Here is a 23532-nt window from a genome sequence, read left to right on the forward strand (position 1 = left end):
GTCAGCAGGAAACCAGTCAGCCGGAAACCAGTCGGCAGGAAACCAGTCGGCAGGAAACCAGTAGGCAGGAATCCAGTCGGCAGGAAACCAGTCAGCAGGAAACCAGTCGGCAGGAAACCAGTCAGCCGGAAACCAGTCAGCAGGAAACCAGTCGGCCGGAAACCAGTCAGCAGGAAACCAGTCAGAAGGAAACCAGTCAGCCGGAAACCAGTCAGCAGGAAACCAGTCGGCAGGAAACCAGTCAGCCGGAAACCAGTCAGCCGGAAACCAGTCAGCCGGAAACCAGTCGCCAGGAAACCAGTCAGCCGGAAACCAGTCGGCAGGAAACCAGTCAGCCGGAAACCAGTCGGCCGGAAACCAGTCAGCAGGAAACCAGTTGTAAGGAAACCAGTCAGCCGGAAACCAGTCAGCCGGAAACCAGTCAGCAGGAAACCAGTCAGCCGGAACCAAGTCAGCAGGAAACCAGTCAGCCGGAAACCAGTCAGCAGGAAACCAGTCGTAAGGAAACCAGTCAGCCGGAAACCAGTCGGCAGGAAACCAGTCGGCCGGAAACCAGTCAGCAGGAAACCAGTCGGCCGGAAACCAGTCAGCAGGAAACCAGTCGTAAGGAAACCAGTCAGCCGGAAACCAGTCGTAAGGAAACCAGTCAGCCGGAAACCAGTCGGCAGGAAACCAGTCGGCCGGAAACCAGTCGGCAGGAAACCAGTCGGCCGGAAACCAGTCAGCAGGAAACCAGTCGTAAGGAAACCAGTCAGCCGGAAACCAGTCAGCAGGAAACCAGTCAGCCGGAACCAAGTCAGCAGGAAACCAGTCAGCCGGAAACCAGTCAGCAGGAAACCAGTCAGCAGGAAACCAGTCAGCCGGAACCAAGTCAGCAGGAAACCAGTCGCCGGAAACCAGTCAGCCGGAAACCAGTCGGCAGGAAACCAGTCGGCAGGAAACCAGTCGGCAGGAAACCAGTCAGCCAGAAACCAGTCAGCCGGAAACCAGTCGGCAGGAAACCAGTCAGCAGGACACCAGTCAGCCGGAAACCAGTCAGCAGGAAACCAGTCAGCAGGAAACCAGTCTGCAGGAAACCAGTCAGCCGGAACCAAGTCAGCAGGAAACCAGTCGCCGGAAACCAGTCAGCCGGAAACCAGTCGGCAGGAAACCAGTCGGCAGGAAACCAGTCAGCCGGAAACCAGTCGCCAGGAAACCAGTCAGCCGGAAACCAGTCAGCAGGAAACCAGTCGCCGGAAACCAGTCAGCCGGAAACCAGTCAGCAGGAAACCAGTCAGCAGGAAACCAGTCAGACGGAAGCCAGTCGGCCGGAAACCAGTCAACCGGAAACCAGTCGGCAGGAAACCAGTCGGCCGGAAACCAGTCAGCCGGAAACCAGTCAGCCGGAAACCAGTCAGCAGGACACCAGTCAGCAGGAAACCAGTCGTAAGGAAACCAGTCAGCCGGAAACCAGTCAGCAGGAAAACAGTCGCCGGAAACCAGTCAGCCGGAAACCAGTCAGCAGGACACCAGTCAGCAGGAAACCAGTCGTAAGGAAACCAGTCAGCCGGAAACCAGTCAGCAGGAAACCAGTCGCCGGAAACCAGTCAGCCGGAAACCAGTCAGCAGGAAACCAGTCAGCAGGAAACCAGTCAGCAGGAAACCAGTCGTCAGGAAACCAGTCAGCCGGAAACCAGTCAGCCGGAAACCAGTCAGCAGGAAACCAGTCAGCAGGAAACCAGTCAGCAGGAAACCAGTCAGCCGGAAACCAGTCAGCAGGAAACCAGTCAGCCGGAAACCAGTCAGCAGGAAACCAGTCAGCAGGAAACCAGTCAGCCGGAAACCAGTCAGCCGGAAACCAGTCAGCCGGAAACCAGTCAGCAGGAAACCAGTCGGCCGGAAACCAGTCGGCAGGAAACCAGTCGCCGGAAACCAGTCAGCCGGAAACCAGTCAGCAGGAAACCAGTCAGCCGGAAACCAGTCAGCAGGAAACCAGTCAGCCGGAAACCAGTCAGCAGGAAACCAGTCGCCGGAAACCAGTCGGCAGGAAACCAGTCGGCAGGAAACCAGTCGGCAGGAAACCAGTCAGCCAGAAACCAGTCGGCAGGAAACCAGTCGGCAGGACACCAGTCGGCAGGAAACCAGTCGGCAGGAAACCAGTCGGCAGGAAACCAGTCAGCCGGAAACCAGTCAGCAGGAAACCAGTCAGCCGGAAACCAGTCGCCAGGAAACCAGTCGCCAGGAAACCAGTCAGCAGGAAACCAGTCAGCCGGAACCCAGTCAGCAGGAAACCAGTCAGCCGGAAACCAGTCAGCCGGAAACCAGTCGCCAGGAAACCAGTCAGCCGGAAACCAGTCAGCAGGAAACCAGTCAGCCGGAAACCAGTCGGCAGGAAACCAGTCAGCAGGAAACCAGTCAGCCGGAAACCAGTCGGCAGGAAACCAGTCAGCAGGAAACCAGTCAGCCGGAAACCAGTCGGCAGGACACCAGTCAGCAGGAAACCAGTCAGCCGGAAACCAGTCAGCCGGAAACCAGTCAGCCGGAAACCAGTCAGCAGGAAACCAGTCGCCAGGAAACCAGTCAGCAGGAAACCAGTCAGCAGGAAACCAGTCGCCGGAAACCAGTCAGCAGGAAACCAGTCAGCCGGAAACCAGTCAGCAGGAAACAAGTCAGCCGGAAACCAGTCAGCAGGAAACCAGTCAGCAGGAAACCAGTCAGCCGGAAACCAGTCAGCCGGAAACCAGTCAGCTGGAAACCAGTCAGCAGGAAACCAGTCGCCAGGAAACCAGTCAGCAGGAAACCAGTCAGCAGGAAACCAGTCGCCGGAAACCAGTCAGCAGGAAACCAGTCAGCCGGAAACCAGTCAGCAGGAAACAAGTCAGCCGGAAACCAGTCAGCAGGAAACCAGTCGCCGGAAACCAGTCAGCCGGAAACCAGTCGCCAGGAAACCAGTCAGCAGGAAACCAGTCAGCCGGAACCCAGTCAGCAGGAAACCAGTCAGCCGGAAACCAGTCAGCCGGAAACCAGTCGCCAGGAAACCAGTCAGCCGGAAACCAGTCAGCAGGAAACCAGTCAGCCGGAAACCAGTCGGCAGGAAACCAGTCAGCAGGAAACCAGTCAGCCGGAAACCAGTCGGCAGGAAACCAGTCAGCAGGACACCAGTCAGCAGGAAACCAGTCAGCAGGAAACCAGTCAGCCGGAAACCAGTCGGCAGGAAACCAGTCGGCAGGAAACCAGTCGGCAGGAAACCAGTCAGCCGGAAACCAGTCGGCAGGAAACCAGTCGGCAGGAAACCAGTCGGCAGGAAACCACTCAGCAGGAAACCAGTCAGCAGGAAACCAGTCGGCAGGAAACCAGTCAGCAGGAAACCAGTCGGCAGGAAACCAGTCAGCCGGAAACCAGTCAGCCGGAAACCAGTCGGCCGGAAACCAGTCAGCAGGAAACCAGTCAGCAGGAAACCAGTCAGCCGGAAACCAGTCAGCAGGAAACCAGTCGGCAGGAAACCAGTCAGCCGGAAACCAGTCAGCCGGAAACCAGTCGCCAGGAAACCAGTCAGCCGGAAACCAGTCGGCAGGAAACCAGTCGGCAGGAAACCAGTCGGCAGGAAACCAGTCAGCCGGAAACCAGTCAGCCGGAAACCAGTCAGCCGGAAACCAGTCGCCAGGAAACCAGTCAGCCGGAAACCAGTCAGCAGGAAACCAGTCAGCAGGAAACCAGTCAGCCGGAAACCAGTCAGCCGGAAACCAGTCAGCAGGAAACCAGTCAGCAGGAAACCAGTCAGACGGAAGCCAGTCGGCAGGAAACCAGTCAACCGGAAACCAGTCGGCAGGAAACCAGTCGTAAGGAAACCAGTCAGCAGGAAACCAGTCGTAAGGAAACCAGTCAGCCGGAAACCAGTCAGCCGGAAACCAGTCAGCAGGAAAGAAGTCAGCCGGAACCAAGTCAGCAGGAAACCAGTCAGCCGGAAACCAGTCAGCAGGAAACCAGTCAGCCGGAAACAAGTCAGCAGGAAACCAGTCGCCGGAAACCAGTCAGCCGGAAACCAGTCAGCAGGAAACCAGTCAGCCGGAAACCAGTCAGCCGGAAACCAGTCAGCAGGAAACCAGTCAGCAGGAAACCAGTCAGACGGAAGCCAGTCGGCCGGAAACCAGTCAACCGGAAACCAGTCGGCAGGAAACCAGTCGGCCGGAAACCAGTCAGCCGGAAACCAGTCAGCCGGAAACCAGTCAGCAGGACACCAGTCAGCAGGAAACCAGTCGTAAGGAAACCAGTCAGCCGGAAACCAGTCAGCAGGAAACCAGTCGCCGGAAACCAGTCAGCCGGAAACCAGTCAGCAGGAAACCAGTCAGCCGGAACCAAGTCAGCAGGAAACCAGTCAGCCGGAAACCAGTCAGCAGGAAACCAGTCAGCAGGAAACCAGTCAGACTGAAGCCAGTCGGCAGGAAACCAGTCGGCCGGAAACCAGTCAGCCGAAAACCAGTCAGCAGGACACCAGTCATCAGGAAACCAGTCAGCCGGAAACCAGTCAGCAGGAAACCAGTCAGCCGGAAAACCAGTCGCCAGGAAACCAGTCAGCCGGAAACCAGTCAGCAGGACACCAGTCAGCAGGAAACCAGTCAGCAGGAAACCAGTCAGCAGGACACCAGTCGTCAGGAAACCAGTCAGCCGGAAACCAGTCAGCAGGAAACCAGTCAGCCGGAAACCAGTCGCCAGGAAACCAGTCAGCCGGAAACCAGTCAGCCGGAAACCAGTCGTCAGGAAACCAGTCAGCCGGAAACCAGTCGGCAGGAAACCAGTCGGCAGGAAACCAGTCGGCAGGAAACCAGTCAGCCGGAAACCAGTCGGCAGGAAACCAGTCGGCAGGAAACCAGTCGGCAGGAAACCACTCAGCAGGAAACCAGTCAGCAGGAAACCAGTCGGCAGGAAACCAGTCAGCAGGAAACCAGTCGGCAGGAAACCAGTCAGCCGGAAACCAGTCGGCAGGAAACCAGTCGGCCGGAAACCAGTCAGCAGGAAACCAGTCAGCCGGAAACCAGTCAGCAGGAAACCAGTCAGCAGGAAACCAGTCAGCCGGAAACCAGTCAGCCGGAAACCAGTCGCCAGGAAACCAGTCAGCCGGAAACCAGTCGGCAGGAAACCAGTCGGCAGGAAACCAGTCGGCAGGAAACCAGTCAGCCGGAAACCAGTCAGCCGGAAACCAGTCAGCCGGAAACCAGTCGCCAGGAAACCAGTCAGCCGGAAACCAGTCAGCAGGAAACCAGTCAGCAGGAAACCAGTCAGCCGGAAACCAGTCAGCCGGAAACCAGTCAGCAGGAAACCAGTCAGCAGGAAACCAGTCAGACGGAAGCCAGTCGGCAGGAAACCAGTCAACCGGAAACCAGTCGGCAGGAAACCAGTCGTAAGGAAACCAGTCAGCAGGAAACCAGTCGTAAGGAAACCAGTCAGCCGGAAACCAGTCAGCCGGAAACCAGTCAGCAGGAAAGAAGTCAGCCGGAACCAAGTCAGCAGGAAACCAGTCAGCCGGAAACCAGTCAGCAGGAAACCAGTCAGCCGGAAACAAGTCAGCAGGAAACCAGTCGCCGGAAACCAGTCAGCCGGAAACCAGTCAGCAGGAAACCAGTCAGCCGGAAACCAGTCAGCCGGAAACCAGTCAGCAGGAAACCAGTCAGCAGGAAACCAGTCAGACGGAAGCCAGTCGGCCGGAAACCAGTCAACCGGAAACCAGTCGGCAGGAAACCAGTCGGCCGGAAACCAGTCAGCCGGAAACCAGTCAGCCGGAAACCAGTCAGCAGGACACCAGTCAGCAGGAAACCAGTCGTAAGGAAACCAGTCAGCCGGAAACCAGTCAGCAGGAAACCAGTCGCCGGAAACCAGTCAGCCGGAAACCAGTCAGCAGGAAACCAGTCAGCCGGAACCAAGTCAGCAGGAAACCAGTCAGCCGGAAACCAGTCAGCAGGAAACCAGTCAGCAGGAAACCAGTCAGACTGAAGCCAGTCGGCAGGAAACCAGTCGGCCGGAAACCAGTCAGCCGAAAACCAGTCAGCAGGACACCAGTCATCAGGAAACCAGTCAGCCGGAAACCAGTCAGCAGGAAACCAGTCAGCCGGAAAACCAGTCGCCAGGAAACCAGTCAGCCGGAAACCAGTCAGCAGGACACCAGTCAGCAGGAAACCAGTCAGCAGGAAACCAGTCAGCAGGACACCAGTCGTCAGGAAACCAGTCAGCCGGAAACCAGTCAGCAGGAAACCAGTCAGCCGGAAACCAGTCGCCAGGAAACCAGTCAGCCGGAAACCAGTCAGCCGGAAACCAGTCGTCAGGAAACCAGTCAGCCGGAAACCAGTCAGCAGGAAACCAGTCAGCTGGAAACCAGTCGGCAGGAAACCAGTCGTAAGGAAACCAGTCAGCCGGAAACCAGTCAGCAGGAAACCAGTCAGCCGGAAACCAGTCGGCAGGAAACCAGTCGCCAGGAAACCAGTCGGAAGGAAACCAGTCGGCAGGAAACCAGTCAGCCGGAAACCAGTCAGCCGGAAACCAGTCAGCAGGAAACCAGTCAGCAGGAAACCAGTCAGCAGGAAACCAGTCAGCCGGAAACCAGTCGGCAGGAAACCAGTCAGCCGGAAACCAGTCAGCAGGAAACCAGTCAGCAGGAAACCAGTCAGCCGGAAACCAGTCAGCAGGAAACCAGTCAGCAGGAAACCAGTCAGCCGGTAACCAGTCGGCAGGAAACCAGTCGGCAGGAAACCAGTCGGCAGGAAACCAGTCAGCCGGAAACCAGTCAGCAGGAAACCAGTCAGCCGGAAACCAGTCGGCAGGAAACCAGTCGGCAGGAAACCAGTCGGCCGGAAACCAGTCAGCCGGAAACCAGTCAGCCGGAAACCAGTCAGCCGGAAACCAGTCAGCAGGAAACCAGTCAGCCGGAAACCAGTCAGCAGGAAACCAGTCAGCAGGAAACCAGTCAGCAGGAAACCAGTCAGCAGGAAACCAGTCAGCCGGAAACCAGTCAGCCGGAAACCAGTCAGCTGGAAACCAGTCAGCAGGAAACCAGTCAGCCGGAAACCAGTCAGCAGGACACCAGTCAGCCGGAAACCAGTCAGCAGGAAACCAGTCAGCAGGAAACCAGTCAGCCGGAAACCAGTCAGCCGGAAACCAGTCAGCAGGAAACCAGTCAGCAGGAAACCAGTCAGACGGAAGCCAGTCGGCCGGAAACCAGTCAACCGGAAACCAGTCGGCAGGAAACCAGTCGGCCGGAAACCAGTCAGCCGGAAACCAGTCAGCCGGAAACCAGTCAGCAGGACACCAGTCAGCAGGAAACCAGTCGTAAGGAAACCAGTCAGCCGGAAACCAGTCAGCAGGAAACCAGTCGCCGGAAACCAGTCAGCCGGAAACCAGTCAGCAGGAAACCAGTCAGCCGGAACCAAGTCAGCAGGAAACCAGTCAGCCGGAAACCAGTCAGCAGGAAACCAGTCAGCAGGAAACCAGTCAGACTGAAGCCAGTCGGCAGGAAACCAGTCGGCCGGAAACCAGTCAGCCGAAAACCAGTCAGCAGGACACCAGTCATCAGGAAACCAGTCAGCCGGAAACCAGTCAGCAGGAAACCAGTCAGCCGGAAAACCAGTCGCCAGGAAACCAGTCAGCCGGAAACCAGTCAGCAGGACACCAGTCAGCAGGAAACCAGTCAGCAGGAAACCAGTCAGCAGGACACCAGTCGTCAGGAAACCAGTCAGCCGGAAACCAGTCAGCAGGAAACCAGTCAGCCGGAAACCAGTCGCCAGGAAACCAGTCAGCCGGAAACCAGTCAGCCGGAAACCAGTCGTCAGGAAACCAGTCAGCCGGAAACCAGTCAGCAGGAAACCAGTCAGCTGGAAACCAGTCGGCAGGAAACCAGTCGTAAGGAAACCAGTCAGCCGGAAACCAGTCAGCAGGAAACCAGTCAGCCGGAAACCAGTCGGCAGGAAACCAGTCGCCAGGAAACCAGTCGGAAGGAAACCAGTCGGCAGGAAACCAGTCAGCCGGAAACCAGTCAGCCGGAAACCAGTCAGCAGGAAACCAGTCAGCAGGAAACCAGTCAGCAGGAAACCAGTCAGCCGGAAACCAGTCGGCAGGAAACCAGTCAGCCGGAAACCAGTCAGCAGGAAACCAGTCAGCAGGAAACCAGTCAGCCGGAAACCAGTCAGCAGGAAACCAGTCAGCAGGAAACCAGTCAGCCGGTAACCAGTCGGCAGGAAACCAGTCGGCAGGAAACCAGTCGGCAGGAAACCAGTCAGCCGGAAACCAGTCAGCAGGAAACCAGTCAGCCGGAAACCAGTCGGCAGGAAACCAGTCGGCAGGAAACCAGTCGGCCGGAAACCAGTCAGCCGGAAACCAGTCAGCCGGAAACCAGTCAGCCGGAAACCAGTCAGCAGGAAACCAGTCAGCCGGAAACCAGTCAGCAGGAAACCAGTCAGCAGGAAACCAGTCAGCAGGAAACCAGTCAGCCGGAAACCAGTCAGCCGGAAACCAGTCAGCTGGAAACCAGTCAGCAGGAAACCAGTCAGCCGGAAACCAGTCAGCAGGACACCAGTCAGCCGGAAACCAGTCAGCAGGAAACCAGTCAGCAGGAAACCAGTCAGCCGGAAACCAGTCAGCCGGAAACCAGTCAGCAGGAAACCAGTCAGCCGGAAACCAGTCGCCAGGAAACCAGTCAGCCGGAAACCAGTCGCCAGGAAACCAGTCAGCCGGAAACCAGTCAGCAGGAAACCAGTCGCCAGGAAACCAGTCAGCCGGAAACCAGTCAGCAGGAAACCAGTCAGCCGGAAACCTGTCAGCAGGAAACCAGTCAGCCGGAAACCAGTCAGCAGGAAACCAGTCGCCGGAAACCAGTCGGCAGGAAACCAGTCGGCAGGAAACCAGTCGGCAGGAAACCAGTCAGCCAGAAACCAGTCGGCAGGAAACCAGTCGGCAGGACACCAGTCGGCAGGAAACCAGTCGGCAGGAAACCAGTCGGCAGGAAACCAGTCGCCGGAAACCAGTCAGCCGGAAACCAGTCGCCAGGAAACCAGTCGCCAGGAAACCCGTCAGCAGGAAACCAGTCAGCCGGAACCCAGTCAGCAGGAAACCAGTCAGCCGGAAACCAGTCAGCTGGAAACCAGTCGCCAGGAAACCAGTCAGCCGGAAACCAGTCAGCAGGAAACCAGTCAGCCGGAAACCAGTCAGCAGGAAACCAGTCAGCAGGAAACCAGTCAGCCGGAAACCAGTCGGCAGGAAACCAGTCAGCAGGACACCAGTCAGCAGGAAACCAGTCAGCCGGAAACCAGTCAGCAGGAAACCAGTCGCCGGAAACCAGTCAGCCGGAAACCAGTCGCCAGGAAACCAGTCGCCAGGAAACCCGTCAGCCGGAAACCAGTCAGCAGGAAACCAGTCAGCCGGAAACCAGTCAGCAGGAAACCAGTCAGCAGGAAACCAGTCAGCCGGAAACCAGTCAGCAGGAAACCAGTCAGCAGGACACCAGTCAGCAGGAAACCAGTCGGCAGGAAACCAGTCAGCAGGACACCAGTCAGCAGGAAACCAGTCAGCAGGAAACCAGTCAGCCGGAAACCAGTCAGCTGGAAACCAGTCAGCAGGAAACCAGTCGCCAGGAAACCAGTCAGCAGGAAACCAGTCAGCATGAAACCAGTCGCAGGAAACCAGTCGGCAGGAAACCAGTCGGCAGGAAACCAGTCAGCCGGAAACCAGTCGGCAGGACACCAGTCGGCAGGAAACCAGTCGGCAGGAAACCAGTCGGCAGGAAACCAGTCGCCGGAAACCAGTCAGCCGGAAACCAGTCGCCAGGAAACCAGTCGCCAGGAAACCCGTCAGCAGGAAACCAGTCAGCCGGAACCCAGTCAGCAGGAAACCAGTCAGCCGGAAACCAGTCAGCTGGAAACCAGTCGCCAGGAAACCAGTCAGCCGGAAACCAGTCAGCAGGAAACCAGTCAGCCGGAAACCAGTCAGCAGGAAACCAGTCAGCAGGAAACCAGTCAGCCGGAAACCAGTCGGCAGGAAACCAGTCAGCAGGACACCAGTCAGCAGGAAACCAGTCAGCCGGAAACCAGTCAGCAGGAAACCAGTCGCCGGAAACCAGTCAGCCGGAAACCAGTCGCCAGGAAACCAGTCGCCAGGAAACCCGTCAGCCGGAAACCAGTCAGCAGGAAACCAGTCAGCCGAAAACCAGTCAGCAGGAAACCAGTCAGCAGGAAACCAGTCAGCCGGAAACCAGTCAGCCGGAAACCAGTCGGCAGGAAACCAGTCAGCAGGAAACCAGTCAGCTGGAAACCAGTCGGCAGGAAACCAGTCAGCCGGAAACCAGTCAGCAGGAAACCAGTCGTAAGGAAACCAGTCAGCCGGAAACCAGTCAGCAGGAAACCAGTCAGCAGGAAACCAGTCAGCTGGAAACCAGTCAGCAGGAAACCAGTCAGCCGGAAACCAGTCGGCAGGAAACCAGTCGGCAGGAAACCAGTCAGCCGGAAACCAGTCAGCAGGAAACCAGTCAGCTGGAAACCAGTCAGCAGGAAACCAGACAGCCGGAAACCAGTCAGCAGGAAACCAGTCAGCAGGAAACCAGTCGGCAGGAAACCAGTCGGCCGGAAACCAGTCAGCAGGAAACAAGTCGCCAGGAAACCAGTCAGCAGGAAACCAGTCAGCAGTAAACCAGTCAGCAGGAAACCAGTCAGCCGGAAACCAGTCAGCAGGAAACCAGTCAGCCGGAACCCAGTCAGCAGGACACCAGTCATCAGGAAACCAGTCAGCAGGAAACCAGTCAGCCGGAAAACCAGTCGCCAGGAAACCAGTCAGCCGGAAAACCAGTCAGCAGGAAACCAGTCAGCCGGAAAACCAGTCAGCAGGAAACCAGTCAGCTGGAAACCAGTCAGCAGGAAACCAGTCGGCAGGAAACCAGTCAGCCGGAAACCAGTCAGCAGGAAACCAGTCAGACGGAAGCCAGTCGGCAGGAAACCAGTCGGCCGGAAACCAGTCAGCCGGAAACCAGTCAGCAGGAAACCAGTCATCAGGAAACCAGTCAGCCGGAAACCAGTCAGCAGGAAACCAGTCGTCAGGAAACCAGTCAGCCGGAAACCAGTCAGCAGGAAACCAGTCAGCAGGAAATCAGACAGCCGGAAACCAGTCGGAAGGAAACCAGTCAGCAGGAAACCAGTCAGCCGGAAACCAGTCAGCAGGACACCAGTCAGCAGGAAACCAGTCAGCAGGAAACCAGTCAGCAGGACACCAGTCGTCAGGAAACCAGTCAGCCGGAAACCAGTCAGCAGGAAACCAGTCAGCCGGAAACCAGTCGCCAGGAAACCAGTCAGCCGGAAACCAGTCAGCCGGAAACCAGTCGTCAGGAAACCAGTCAGCCGGAAACCAGTCAGCAGGAAACCAGTCAGCTGGAAACCAGTCGGCAGGAAACCAGTCGTAAGGAAACCAGTCAGCCGGAAACCAGTCAGCAGGAAACCAGTCGTAAGGAAACCAGTCAGCCGGAAACCAGTCAGCAGGAAACCAGTCAGCAGGAAACCAGTCAGCTGGAAACCAGTCAGCAGGAAACCAGTCAGCAGGAAACCAGTCGGCAGGAAACCAGTCGGCAGGAAACCAGTCAGCCGGAAACCAGTCAGCAGGAAACCAGTCAGCTGGAAACCAGTCAGCAGGAAACCAGACAGCCGGAAACCAGTCAGCAGGAAACCAGTCAGCAGGAAACCAGTCGGCAGGAAACCAGTCGGCCGGAAACCAGTCAGCAGGAAACAAGTCGCCAGGAAACCAGTCAGCAGGAAACCAGTCAGCAGTAAACCAGTCAGCAGGAAACCAGTCAGCCGGAAACCAGTCAGCAGGAAACCAGTCGGCAGGAAACCAGTCGGCAGGAAACCAGTCGGCAGGAAACCAGTCGCCGGAAACCAGTCAGCCGGAAACCAGTCGCCAGGAAACCAGTCGCCAGGAAACCCGTCAGCAGGGAACCAGTCAGCCGGAACCCAGTCAGCAGGAAACCAGTCGCCAGGAAACCAGTCAGCCGGAAACCAGTCAGCAGGACACCAGTCAGCCGGAAACCAGTCAGCAGGAAACCAGTCAGCAGGAAACCAGTCAGCCGGAAACCAGTCGGCAGGAAACCAGTCAGCAGGACACCAGTCAGCAGGAAACCAGTCAGCCGGAAACCAGTCAGCAGGAAACCAGTCGCCGGAAACCAGTCAGCCGGAAACCAGTCGCCAGGAAACCAGTCGCCAGGAAACCCGTCAGCCGGAAACCAGTCAGCAGGAAACCAGTCAGCCGGAAACCAGTCGGCAGGAAACCAGTCAGCAGGACACCAGTCAGCCGGAAACCAGTCAGCAGGAAACCAGTCAGCAGGAAACCAGTCAGCCGGAAACCAGTCAGCCGGAAACCAGTCAGCAGGAAACCAGTCAGCCGGAAACCAGTCGCCAGGAAACCAGTCAGCCGGAAACCAGTCGCCAGGAAACCAGTCAGCCGGAAACCAGTCAGCAGGAAACCAGTCGCCAGGAAACCAGTCAGCCGGAAACCAGTCAGCAGGAAACCAGTCAGCCGGAAACCTGTCAGCAGGAAACCAGTCAGCCGGAAACCAGTCAGCAGGAAACCAGTCGCCGGAAACCAGTCGGCAGGAAACCAGTCGGCAGGAAACCAGTCGGCAGGAAACCAGTCAGCCAGAAACCAGTCGGCAGGAAACCAGTCGGCAGGACACCAGTCGGCAGGAAACCAGTCGGCAGGAAACCAGTCGGCAGGAAACCAGTCGCCGGAAACCAGTCAGCCGGAAACCAGTCGCCAGGAAACCAGTCGCCAGGAAACCCGTCAGCAGGAAACCAGTCAGCCGGAACCCAGTCAGCAGGAAACCAGTCAGCCGGAAACCAGTCAGCTGGAAACCAGTCGCCAGGAAACCAGTCAGCCGGAAACCAGTCAGCAGGAAACCAGTCAGCCGGAAACCAGTCAGCAGGAAACCAGTCAGCAGGAAACCAGTCAGCCGGAAACCAGTCGGCAGGAAACCAGTCAGCAGGACACCAGTCAGCAGGAAACCAGTCAGCCGGAAACCAGTCAGCAGGAAACCAGTCGCCGGAAACCAGTCAGCCGGAAACCAGTCGCCAGGAAACCAGTCGCCAGGAAACCCGTCAGCCGGAAACCAGTCAGCAGGAAACCAGTCAGCCGGAAACCAGTCAGCAGGAAACCAGTCAGCAGGAAACCAGTCAGCCGGAAACCAGTCAGCAGGAAACCAGTCAGCAGGACACCAGTCAGCAGGAAACCAGTCGGCAGGAAACCAGTCAGCAGGACACCAGTCAGCAGGAAACCAGTCAGCAGGAAACCAGTCAGCCGGAAACCAGTCAGCTGGAAACCAGTCAGCAGGAAACCAGTCGCCAGGAAACCAGTCAGCAGGAAACCAGTCAGCAGGAAACCAGTCGCAGGAAACCAGTCGGCAGGAAACCAGTCGGCAGGAAACCAGTCAGCCGGAAACCAGTCGGCAGGACACCAGTCGGCAGGAAACCAGTCGGCAGGAAACCAGTCGCCGGAAACCAGTCAGCCGGAAACCAGTCGCCAGGAAACCAGTCGCCAGGAAACCCGTCAGCAGGAAACCAGTCAGCCGGAACCCAGTCAGCAGGAAACCAGTCAGCCGGAAACCAGTCAGCTGGAAACCAGTCGCCAGGAAACCAGTCAGCCGGAAACCAGTCAGCAGGAAACCAGTCAGCCGGAAACCAGTCAGCAGGAAACCAGTCAGCAGGAAACCAGTCAGCCGGAAACCAGTCGGCAGGAAACCAGTCAGCAGGACACCAGTCAGCAGGAAACCAGTCAGCCGGAAACCAGTCAGCAGGAAACCAGTCGCCGGAAACCAGTCAGCCGGAAACCAGTCGCCAGGAAACCAGTCGCCAGGAAACCCGTCAGCCGGAAACCAGTCAGCAGGAAACCAGTCAGCCGAAAACCAGTCAGCAGGAAACCAGTCAGCAGGAAACCAGTCAGCCGGAAACCAGTCAGCCGGAAACCAGTCGGCAGGAAACCAGTCAGCAGGAAACCAGTCAGCTGGAAACCAGTCGGCAGGAAACCAGTCAGCCGGAAACCAGTCAGCAGGAAACCAGTCGTAAGGAAACCAGTCAGCCGGAAACCAGTCAGCAGGAAACCAGTCAGCAGGAAACCAGTCAGCTGGAAACCAGTCAGCAGGAAACCAGTCAGCCGGAAACCAGTCGGCAGGAAACCAGTCGGCAGGAAACCAGTCAGCCGGAAACCAGTCAGCAGGAAACCAGTCAGCTGGAAACCAGTCAGCAGGAAACCAGACAGCCGGAAACCAGTCAGCAGGAAACCAGTCAGCAGGAAACCAGTCGGCAGGAAACCAGTCGGCCGGAAACCAGTCAGCAGGAAACAAGTCGCCAGGAAACCAGTCAGCAGGAAACCAGTCAGCAGTAAACCAGTCAGCAGGAAACCAGTCAGCCGGAAACCAGTCAGCAGGAAACCAGTCAGCCGGAACCCAGTCAGCAGGACACCAGTCATCAGGAAACCAGTCAGCAGGAAACCAGTCAGCCGGAAAACCAGTCGCCAGGAAACCAGTCAGCCGGAAAACCAGTCAGCAGGAAACCAGTCAGCCGGAAAACCAGTCAGCAGGAAACCAGTCAGCTGGAAACCAGTCAGCAGGAAACCAGTCGGCAGGAAACCAGTCAGCCGGAAACCAGTCAGCAGGAAACCAGTCAGACGGAAGCCAGTCGGCAGGAAACCAGTCGGCCGGAAACCAGTCAGCCGGAAACCAGTCAGCAGGAAACCAGTCATCAGGAAACCAGTCAGCCGGAAACCAGTCAGCAGGAAACCAGTCGTCAGGAAACCAGTCAGCCGGAAACCAGTCAGCAGGAAACCAGTCAGCAGGAAATCAGACAGCCGGAAACCAGTCGGAAGGAAACCAGTCAGCAGGAAACCAGTCAGCCGGAAACCAGTCAGCAGGACACCAGTCAGCAGGAAACCAGTCAGCAGGAAACCAGTCAGCAGGACACCAGTCGTCAGGAAACCAGTCAGCCGGAAACCAGTCAGCAGGAAACCAGTCAGCCGGAAACCAGTCGCCAGGAAACCAGTCAGCCGGAAACCAGTCAGCCGGAAACCAGTCGTCAGGAAACCAGTCAGCCGGAAACCAGTCAGCAGGAAACCAGTCAGCTGGAAACCAGTCGGCAGGAAACCAGTCGTAAGGAAACCAGTCAGCCGGAAACCAGTCAGCAGGAAACCAGTCGTAAGGAAACCAGTCAGCCGGAAACCAGTCAGCAGGAAACCAGTCAGCAGGAAACCAGTCAGCTGGAAACCAGTCAGCAGGAAACCAGTCAGCAGGAAACCAGTCGGCAGGAAACCAGTCGGCAGGAAACCAGTCAGCCGGAAACCAGTCAGCAGGAAACCAGTCAGCTGGAAACCAGTCAGCAGGAAACCAGACAGCCGGAAACCAGTCAGCAGGAAACCAGTCAGCAGGAAACCAGTCGGCAGGAAACCAGTCGGCCGGAAACCAGTCAGCAGGAAACAAGTCGCCAGGAAACCAGTCAGCAGGAAACCAGTCAGCAGTAAACCAGTCAGCAGGAAACCAGTCAGCCGGAAACCAGTCAGCAGGAAACCAGTCAGCCGGAACCCAGTCAGCAGGACACCAGTCATCAGGAAACCAGTCAGCAGGAAACCAGTCAGCCGGAAAACCAGTCGCCAGGAAACCAGTCAGCCGGAAAACCAGTCAGCAGGAAACCAGTCAGCCGGAAAACCAGTCAGCAGGAAACCAGTCAGCTGGAAACCAGTCAGCAGGAAACCAGTCGGCAGGAAACCAGTCAGCCGGAAACCAGTCAGCAGGAAACCAGTCAGACGGAAGCCAGTCGGCAGGAAACCAGTCGGCCGGAAACCAGTCAGCCGGAAACCAGTCAGCAGGAAACCAGTCATCAGGAAACCAGTCAGCCGGAAACCAGTCAGCAGGAAACCAGTCGTCAGGAAACCAGTCAGCCGGAAACCAGTCAGCAGGAAACCAGTCAGCAGGAAATCAGACAGCCGGAAACCAGTCGGAAGGAAACCAGTCAGCAGGAAACCAGTCAGCCGGAAACCAGTCAGCAGGACACCAGTCAGCAGGAAACCAGTCAGCAGGAAACCAGTCAGCAGGACACCAGTCGTCAGGAAACCAGTCAGCCGGAAACCAGTCAGCAGGAAACCAGTCAGCCGGAAACCAGTCGCCAGGAAACCAGTCAGCCGGAAACCAGTCAGCCGGAAACCAGTCGTCAGGAAACCAGTCAGCCGGAAACCAGTCAGCAGGAAACCAGTCAGCTGGAAACCAGTCGGCAGGAAACCAGTCGTAAGGAAACCAGTCAGCCGGAAACCAGTCAGCAGGAAACCAGTCGTAAGGAAACCAGTCAGCCGGAAACCAGTCAGCAGGAAACCAGTCAGCAGGAAACCAGTCAGCTGGAAACCAGTCAGCAGGAAACCAGTCAGCAGGAAACCAGTCGGCAGGAAACCAGTCGGCAGGAAACCAGTCAGCCGGAAACCAGTCAGCAGGAAACCAGTCAGCTGGAAACCAGTCAGCAGGAAACCAGACAGCCGGAAACCAGTCAGCAGGAAACCAGTCAGCAGGAAACCAGTCGGCAGGAAACCAGTCGGCCGGAAACCAGTCAGCAGGAAACAAGTCGCCAGGAAACCAGTCAGCAGGAAACCAGTCAGCAGTAAACCAGTCAGCAGGAAACCAGTCAGCCGGAAACCAGTCAGCAGGAAACCAGTCGGCAGGAAACCAGTCGGCAGGAAACCAGTCGGCAGGAAACCAGTCGCCGGAAACCAGTCAGCCGGAAACCAGTCGCCAGGAAACCAGTCGCCAGGAAACCCGTCAGCAGGGAACCAGTCAGCCGGAACCCAGTCAGCAGGAAACCAGTCGCCAGGAAACCAGTCAGCCGGAAACCAGTCAGCAGGACACCAGTCAGCCGGAAACCAGTCAGCAGGAAACCAGTCAGCAGGAAACCAGTCAGCCGGAAACCAGTCGGCAGGAAACCAGTCAGCAGGACACCAGTCAGCAGGAAACCAGTCAGCCGGAAACCAGTCAGCAGGAAACCAGTCGCCGGAAACCAGTCAGCCGGAAACCAGTCGCCAGGAAACCAGTCGCCAGGAAACCCGTCAGCCGGAAACCAGTCAGCAGGAAACCAGTCAGCCGGAAACCAGTCAGCAGGAAACCAGTCAGCAGGAAACCAGTCAGCCGGAAACCAGTCGGCAGGAAACCAGTCAGCAGGACACCAGTCAGCAGGAAACCAGTCAGCAGGAAACCAGTCAGCCGGAAACCAGTCAGCTGGAAACCAGTCAGCAGGAAACCAGTCGCCAGGAAACCAGTCAGCAGGAAACCAGTCAGCAGGAAACCAGTCGCCGGAAACCAGTCAGCAGGAAACCAGTCAGCCGGAAACCAGTCAGCAGGAAACCAGTCAGCCGGAAACCAGTCAGCAGGAAACCAGTCAGCAGGAAACCAGTCAGCCGGAACCAAGTCAGCAGGAAACCAGTCAGCCGGAAACCAGTCAGCCGGAAACCAGTCAGCAGGAAACCAGTCAGCAGGAAACCAGTCAGCCGGAAACCAGTCAGCTGGAAACCAGTCAGCAGGAAACCAGTCGCCAGGAAACCAGTCAGCAGGAAACCAGTCAGCAGGAAACCAGTCGCCGGAAACCAGTCAGCAGGAAACCAGTCAGCCGGAAACCAGTCAGCAGGAAACCAGTCAGCCGGAAACCAGTCAGCAGGAAACCAGTCAGCAGGAAACCAGTCAGCCGGAACCAAGTCAGCAGGAAACCAGTCAGCCGGAAACCAGTCAGCCGGAAACCAGTCAGCAGGAAACCAGTCAGCAGGAAACCAGTCAGACGGAAGCCAGTCGGCCGGAAACCAGTCAACCGGAAACCAGTCGGCAGGAAACCAGTCGGCCGGAAACCAGTCAGCCGGAAACCAGTCAGCCGGAAACCAGTCAGCAGGACACCAGTCAGCAGGAAACCAGTCGTAAGGAAACCAGTCAGCCGGAAACCAGTCAGCAGGAAACCAGTCGCCGGAAACCAGTCAGCCGGAAACCAGTCAGCAGGAAACCAGTCAGCCGGAACCAAGTCAGCAGGAAACCAGTCAGCCGGAAACCAGTCAGCAGGAAACCAGTCAGCAGGAAACCAGTCAGCAGGAAACCAGTCAGACGGAAGCCAGTCGGCAGGAAACCAGTCGGCAGGAAACCAGTCAGCCGGAAACCAGTCAGCAGGACACCAGTCATCAGGAAACCAGTCAGCCGGAAACCAGTCAGCAGGACACCAGTCAGCAGGAAACCAGTCAGCAGGAAACCAGTCAGCAGGACACCAGTCGTCAGGAAACCAGTCAGCCGGAAACCAGTCAGCAGGAAACCAGTCAGCCGGAAACCAGTCGCCAGGAAACCAGTCAGCCGGAAACCAGTCAGCCGGAAACCAGTCGTCAGGAAACCAGTCAGCCGGAAACCAGTCAGCAGGAAACCAGTCAGCTGGAAACCAGTCGGCAGGAAACCAGTCAGCCGGAAACCAGTCAGCAGGAAACCAGTCGTAAGGAAACCAGTCAGCCGGAAACCAGTCAGCAGGAAACCAGTCAGCAGGAAACCAGTCAGCTGGAAACCAGTCAGCAGGAAACCAGTCAGCCGGAAACCAGTCGGCAGGAAACCAGTCGGCAGGAAACCAGTCAGCCGGAAACCAGTCAGCAGGAAACCAGTCAGCTGGAAACCAGTCAGCAGGAAACCAGACAGCCGGAAACCAGTCAGCAGGAAACCAGTCAGCAGGAAACCAGTCGGCAGGAAACCAGTCGGCCGGAAACCAGTCAGCAGGAAACAAGTCGCCAGGAAACCAGTCAGCAGGAAACCAGTCAGCAGTAAACCAGTCAGCAGGAAACCAGTCAGCCGGAAACCAGTCAGCAGGAAACCAGTCAGCCGGAACCCAGTCAGCAGGACACCAGTCATCAGGAAACCAGTCAGCAGGAAACCAGTCAGCAGGAAACCAGTCAGCCGGAAAACCAGTCGCCAGGAAACCAGTCAGCCGGAAAACCAGTCAGCAGGAAACCAGTCAGCCGGAAAACCAGTCAGCAGGAAACCAGTCAGCTGGAAACCAGTCAGCAGGAAACCAGTCGGCAGGAAACCAGTCAGCCGGAAACCAGTCAGCAGGAAACCAGTCAGACGGAAGCCAGTCGGCAGGAAACCAGTCGGCCGGAAACCAGTCAGCCGGAAACCAGTCAGCAGGAAACCAGTCATCAGGAAACCAGTCAGCCGGAAACCAGTCAGCAGGAAACCAGTCGTCAGGAAACCAGTCAGCCGGAAACCAGTCAGCAGGAAACCAGTCAGCAGGAAATCAGACAGCCGGAAACCAGTCGGAAGGAAACCAGTCAGCAGGAAACCAGTCAGCCGGAAACCAGTCAGCAGGAAACCAGTCAGCAGGACACCAGTCGTCAGGAAACCAGTCAGCCGGAAACCAGTCGCCAGGAAACCAGTCAGCAGGAAACCAGTCAGCCGGAAACCAGTCGCCAGGAAACCAGTCAGCCGGAAACCAGTCAGCCGGAAACCAGTCAGCAGGAAACCAGTCAGCCGGAAACCAGTCAGCAGGAAACCAGTCGTCAGGAAACCAGTCAGCCGGAAACCAGTCAGCAGGAAACCAGTCAGCAGGAAATCAGTCAGCCGGAAACCAGTCGGCAGGAAACCAGTCAGCAGGAAACCAGTCAGCCGGAAACCAGTCAGCAGGAAACCAGTCAGCAGGACACCAGTCGTCAGGAAACCAGTCAGCAGGAAACCAGTCAGCAGGAAAACAGTCGTAAGGAAACCAGTCAGCCGGAAACCAGTCAGTAGGAAACCAGTCGTCAGGAAACCAGTCAGCCGGAAACCAGTCAGCAGGAAACCAGTCAGCCGGAAACCAGTCAGCCGGAAACCAGTCAGCAGGAAACCAGTCAGCAGGAAAACAGTCGTAAGGAAACCAGTCAGCCGGAAACCAGTCGGCAGGAAACCAGTCGGCAGTAAACCAGGCAAGCCGGAAACCAGTCAGCAGGAAACCAGTCGGCAGGAAACCAGTCAGCAGGAAACCAGTCGGCAGGAAACCAGTCTGCCGGAAACCAGTCAGCCGGAAACCAGTCAGCAGGAAACCAGTCAGCCGGAAACCAGTCAGCCGGAAACCAGTCAGCAGGAAACCAGTCAGCAGGAAACCAGTCAGCCGGAAACCAGTCAGCTGGAAACCAGTCAGCAGGAAACCAGTCGCCAGGAAACCAGTCAGCAGGAAACCAGTCAGCAGGAAACCAGTCGCCGGAAACCAGTCAGCAGGAAACCAGTCAGCCGAAAACCAGTCAGCAGGAAACCAGTCAGCCGGAAACCAGTCAGCAGGAAACCAGTCAGCAGGAAACCAGTCAGCCGGAACCAAGTCAGCAGGAAACCAGTCAGCCGGAAACCAGTCAGCCGGAAACCAGTCAGCAGGAAACCAGTCAGCAGGAAACCAGTCAGACGGAAGCCAGTCGGCCGGAAACCAGTCAACCGGAAACCAGTCGGCAGGAAACCAGTCGGCCGGAAACCAGTCAGCCGGAAACCAGTCAGCCGGAAACCAGTCAGCAGGACACCAGTCAGCAGGAAACCAGTCGTAAGGAAACCAGTCAGCCGGAAACCAGTCAGCAGGAAACCAGTCGCCGGAAACCAGTCAGCCGGAAACCAGTCAGCAGGAAACCAGTCAGCCGGAACCAAGTCAGCAGGAAACCAGTCAGCCGGAAACCAGTCAGCAGGAAACCAGTCAGCAGGAAACCAGTCAGCAGGAAACCAGTCAGACGGAAGCCAGTCGGCAGGAAACCAGTCGGCAGGAAACCAGTCAGCCGGAAACCAGTCAGCAGGACACCAGTCATCAGGAAACCAGTCAGCCGGAAACCAGTCAGCAGGACACCAGTCAGCAGGAAACCAGTCAGCAGGAAACCAGTCAGCAGGACACCAGTCGTCAGGAAACCAGTCAGCCGGAAACCAGTCAGCAGGAAACCAGTCAGCCGGAAACCAGTCGCCAGGAAACCAGTCAGCCGGAAACCAGTCAGCCGGAAACCAGTCGTCAGGAAACCAGTCAGCCGGAAACCAGTCAGCAGGAAACCAGTCAGCTGGAAACCAGTCGGCAGGAAACCAGTCAGCCGGAAACCAGTCAGCAGGAAACCAGTCGTAAGGAAACCAGTCAGCCGGAAACCAGTCAGCAGGAAACCAGTCAGCAGGAAACCAGTCAGCTGGAAACCAGTCAGCAGGAAACCAGTCAGCCGGAAACCAGTCGGCAGGAAACCAGTCGGCAGGAAACCAGTCAGCCGGAAACCAGTCAGCAGGAAACCAGTCAGCTGGAAACCAGTCAGCAGGAAACCAGACAGCCGGAAACCAGTCAGCAGGAAACCAGTCAGCAGGAAACCAGTCGGCAGGAAACCAGTCGGCCGGAAACCAGTCAGCAGGAAACAAGTCGCCAGGAAACCAGTCAGCAGGAAACCAGTCAGCAGTAAACCAGTCAGCAGGAAACCAGTCAGCCGGAAACCAGTCAGCAGGAAACCAGTCAGCCGGAACCCAGTCAGCAGGACACCAGTCATCAGGAAACCAGTCAGCAGGAAACCAGTCAGCCGGAAAACCAGTCGCCAGGAAACCAGTCAGCCGGAAAACCAGTCAGCAGGAAACCAGTCAGCCGGAAAACCAGTCAGCAGGAAACCAGTCAGCTGGAAACCAGTCAGCAGGAAACCAGTCGGCAGGAAACCAGTCAGCCGGAAACCAGTCAGCAGGAAACCAGTCAGACGGAAGCCAGTCGGCAGGAAACCAGTCGGCCGGAAACCAGTCAGCCGGAAACCAGTCAGCAGGAAACCAGTCATCAGGAAACCAGTCAGCCGGAAACCAGTCAGCAGGAAACCAGTCGTCAGGAAACCAGTCAGCCGGAAACCAGTCAGCAGGAAACCAGTCAGCAGGAAATCAGACAGCCGGAAACCAGTCGGAAGGAAACCAGTCAGCAGGAAACCAGTCAGCCGGAAACCAGTCAGCAGGAAACCAGTCAGCAGGACACCAGTCGTCAGGAAACCAGTCAGCCGGAAACCAGTCGCCAGGAAACCAGTCAGCAGGAAACCAGTCAGCCGGAAACCAGTCGCCAGGAAACCAGTCAGCCGGAAACCAGTCAGCCGGAAACCAGTCAGCAGGAAACCAGTCAGCCGGAAACCAGTCAGCAGGAAACCAGTCGTCAGGAAACCAGTCAGCCGGAAACCAGTCAGCAGGAAACCAGTCAGCAGGAAATCAGTCAGCCGGAAACCAGTCGGCAGGAAACCAGTCAGCAGGAAACCAGTCAGCCGGAAACCAGTCAGCAGGAAACCAGTCAGCAGGACACCAGTCGTCAGGAAACCAGTCAGCAGGAAACCAGTCAGCAGGAAAACAGTCGTAAGGAAACCAGTCAGCCGGAAACCAGTCAGTAGGAAACCAGTCGTCAGGAAACCAGTCAGCCGGAAACCAGTCAGCAGGAAACCAGTCAGCCGGAAACCAGTCAGCCGGAAACCAGTCAGCAGGAAACCAGTCAGCAGGAAAACAGTCGTAAGGAAACCAGTCAGCCGGAAACCAGTCGGCAGGAAACCAGTCGGCAGTAAACCAGGCAAGCCGGAAACCAGTCAGCAGGAAACCAGTCGGCAGGAAACCAGTCAGCAGGAAACCAGTCGGCAGGAAACCAGTCTGCCGGAAACCAGTCAGCCGGAAACCAGTCAGCAGGAAACCAGTCAGCAGGAAACCAGTCAGTCGGAAACCAGTCAGCCGGAAACCAGTCAGCAGGAAACCAGTCAGCCGGAAACCAGTCAGACGGAAACCAGTCAGCAGGAAACCAGTCAGCAGGAAACCAGTCAGCCGGAAACCAGTCAGCCGGAAACCAGTCAGCAGGAAACCAGTCAGCAGGAAATCAGTCAGCCGGAAACCAGTCGGCAGGAAACCAGTCAGCAGGAAACCAGTCAGCCGGAAACCAGTCAGCAGGAAACCAGTCAGCAGGACACCAGTCGTCAGGAAACCAGTCAGCAGGAAACCAGTCAGCAGGAAAACAGTCGTAAGGAAACCAGTCAGCCGGAAACCAGTCAGTAGGAAACCAGTCGTCAGGAAACCAGTCAGCCGGAAACCAGTCAGCAGGAAACCAGTCAGCCGGAAACCAGTCAGCCGGAAACCAGTCAGCAGGAAACCAGTCAGCAGGAAAACAGTCGTAAGGAAACCAGTCAGCCGGAAACCAGTCGGCAGGAAACCAGTCGGCAGTAAACCAGGCAAGCCGGAAAACAGTCAGCAGGAAACCAGTCGGCAGGAAACCAGTCAGCAGGAAACCAGTCAGCAGGACACCAGTCGTCAGGAAACCAGTCAGCCGGAAACCAGTCGCCAGGAAACCAGTCAGCAGGAAACCAGTCAGCCGGAAACCAGTCGCCAGGAAACCAGTCAGCCGGAAACCAGTCAGCCGGAAACCAGTCAGCAGGAAACCAGTCAGCCGGAAACCAGTCAGCAGGAAACCAGTCGTCAGGAAACCAGTCAGCCGGAAACCAGTCAGCAGGAAACCAGTCAGCAGGAAATCAGTCAGCCGGAAACCAGTCGGCAGGAAACCAGTCAGCAGGAAACCAGTCAGCAGGAAA

Source organism: Telmatherina bonti, assembly GCF_933228915.1.
Source record: "Telmatherina bonti genome assembly, chromosome: 20".
NCBI lineage: Eukaryota > Metazoa > Chordata > Actinopteri > Atheriniformes > Telmatherinidae > Telmatherina > Telmatherina bonti.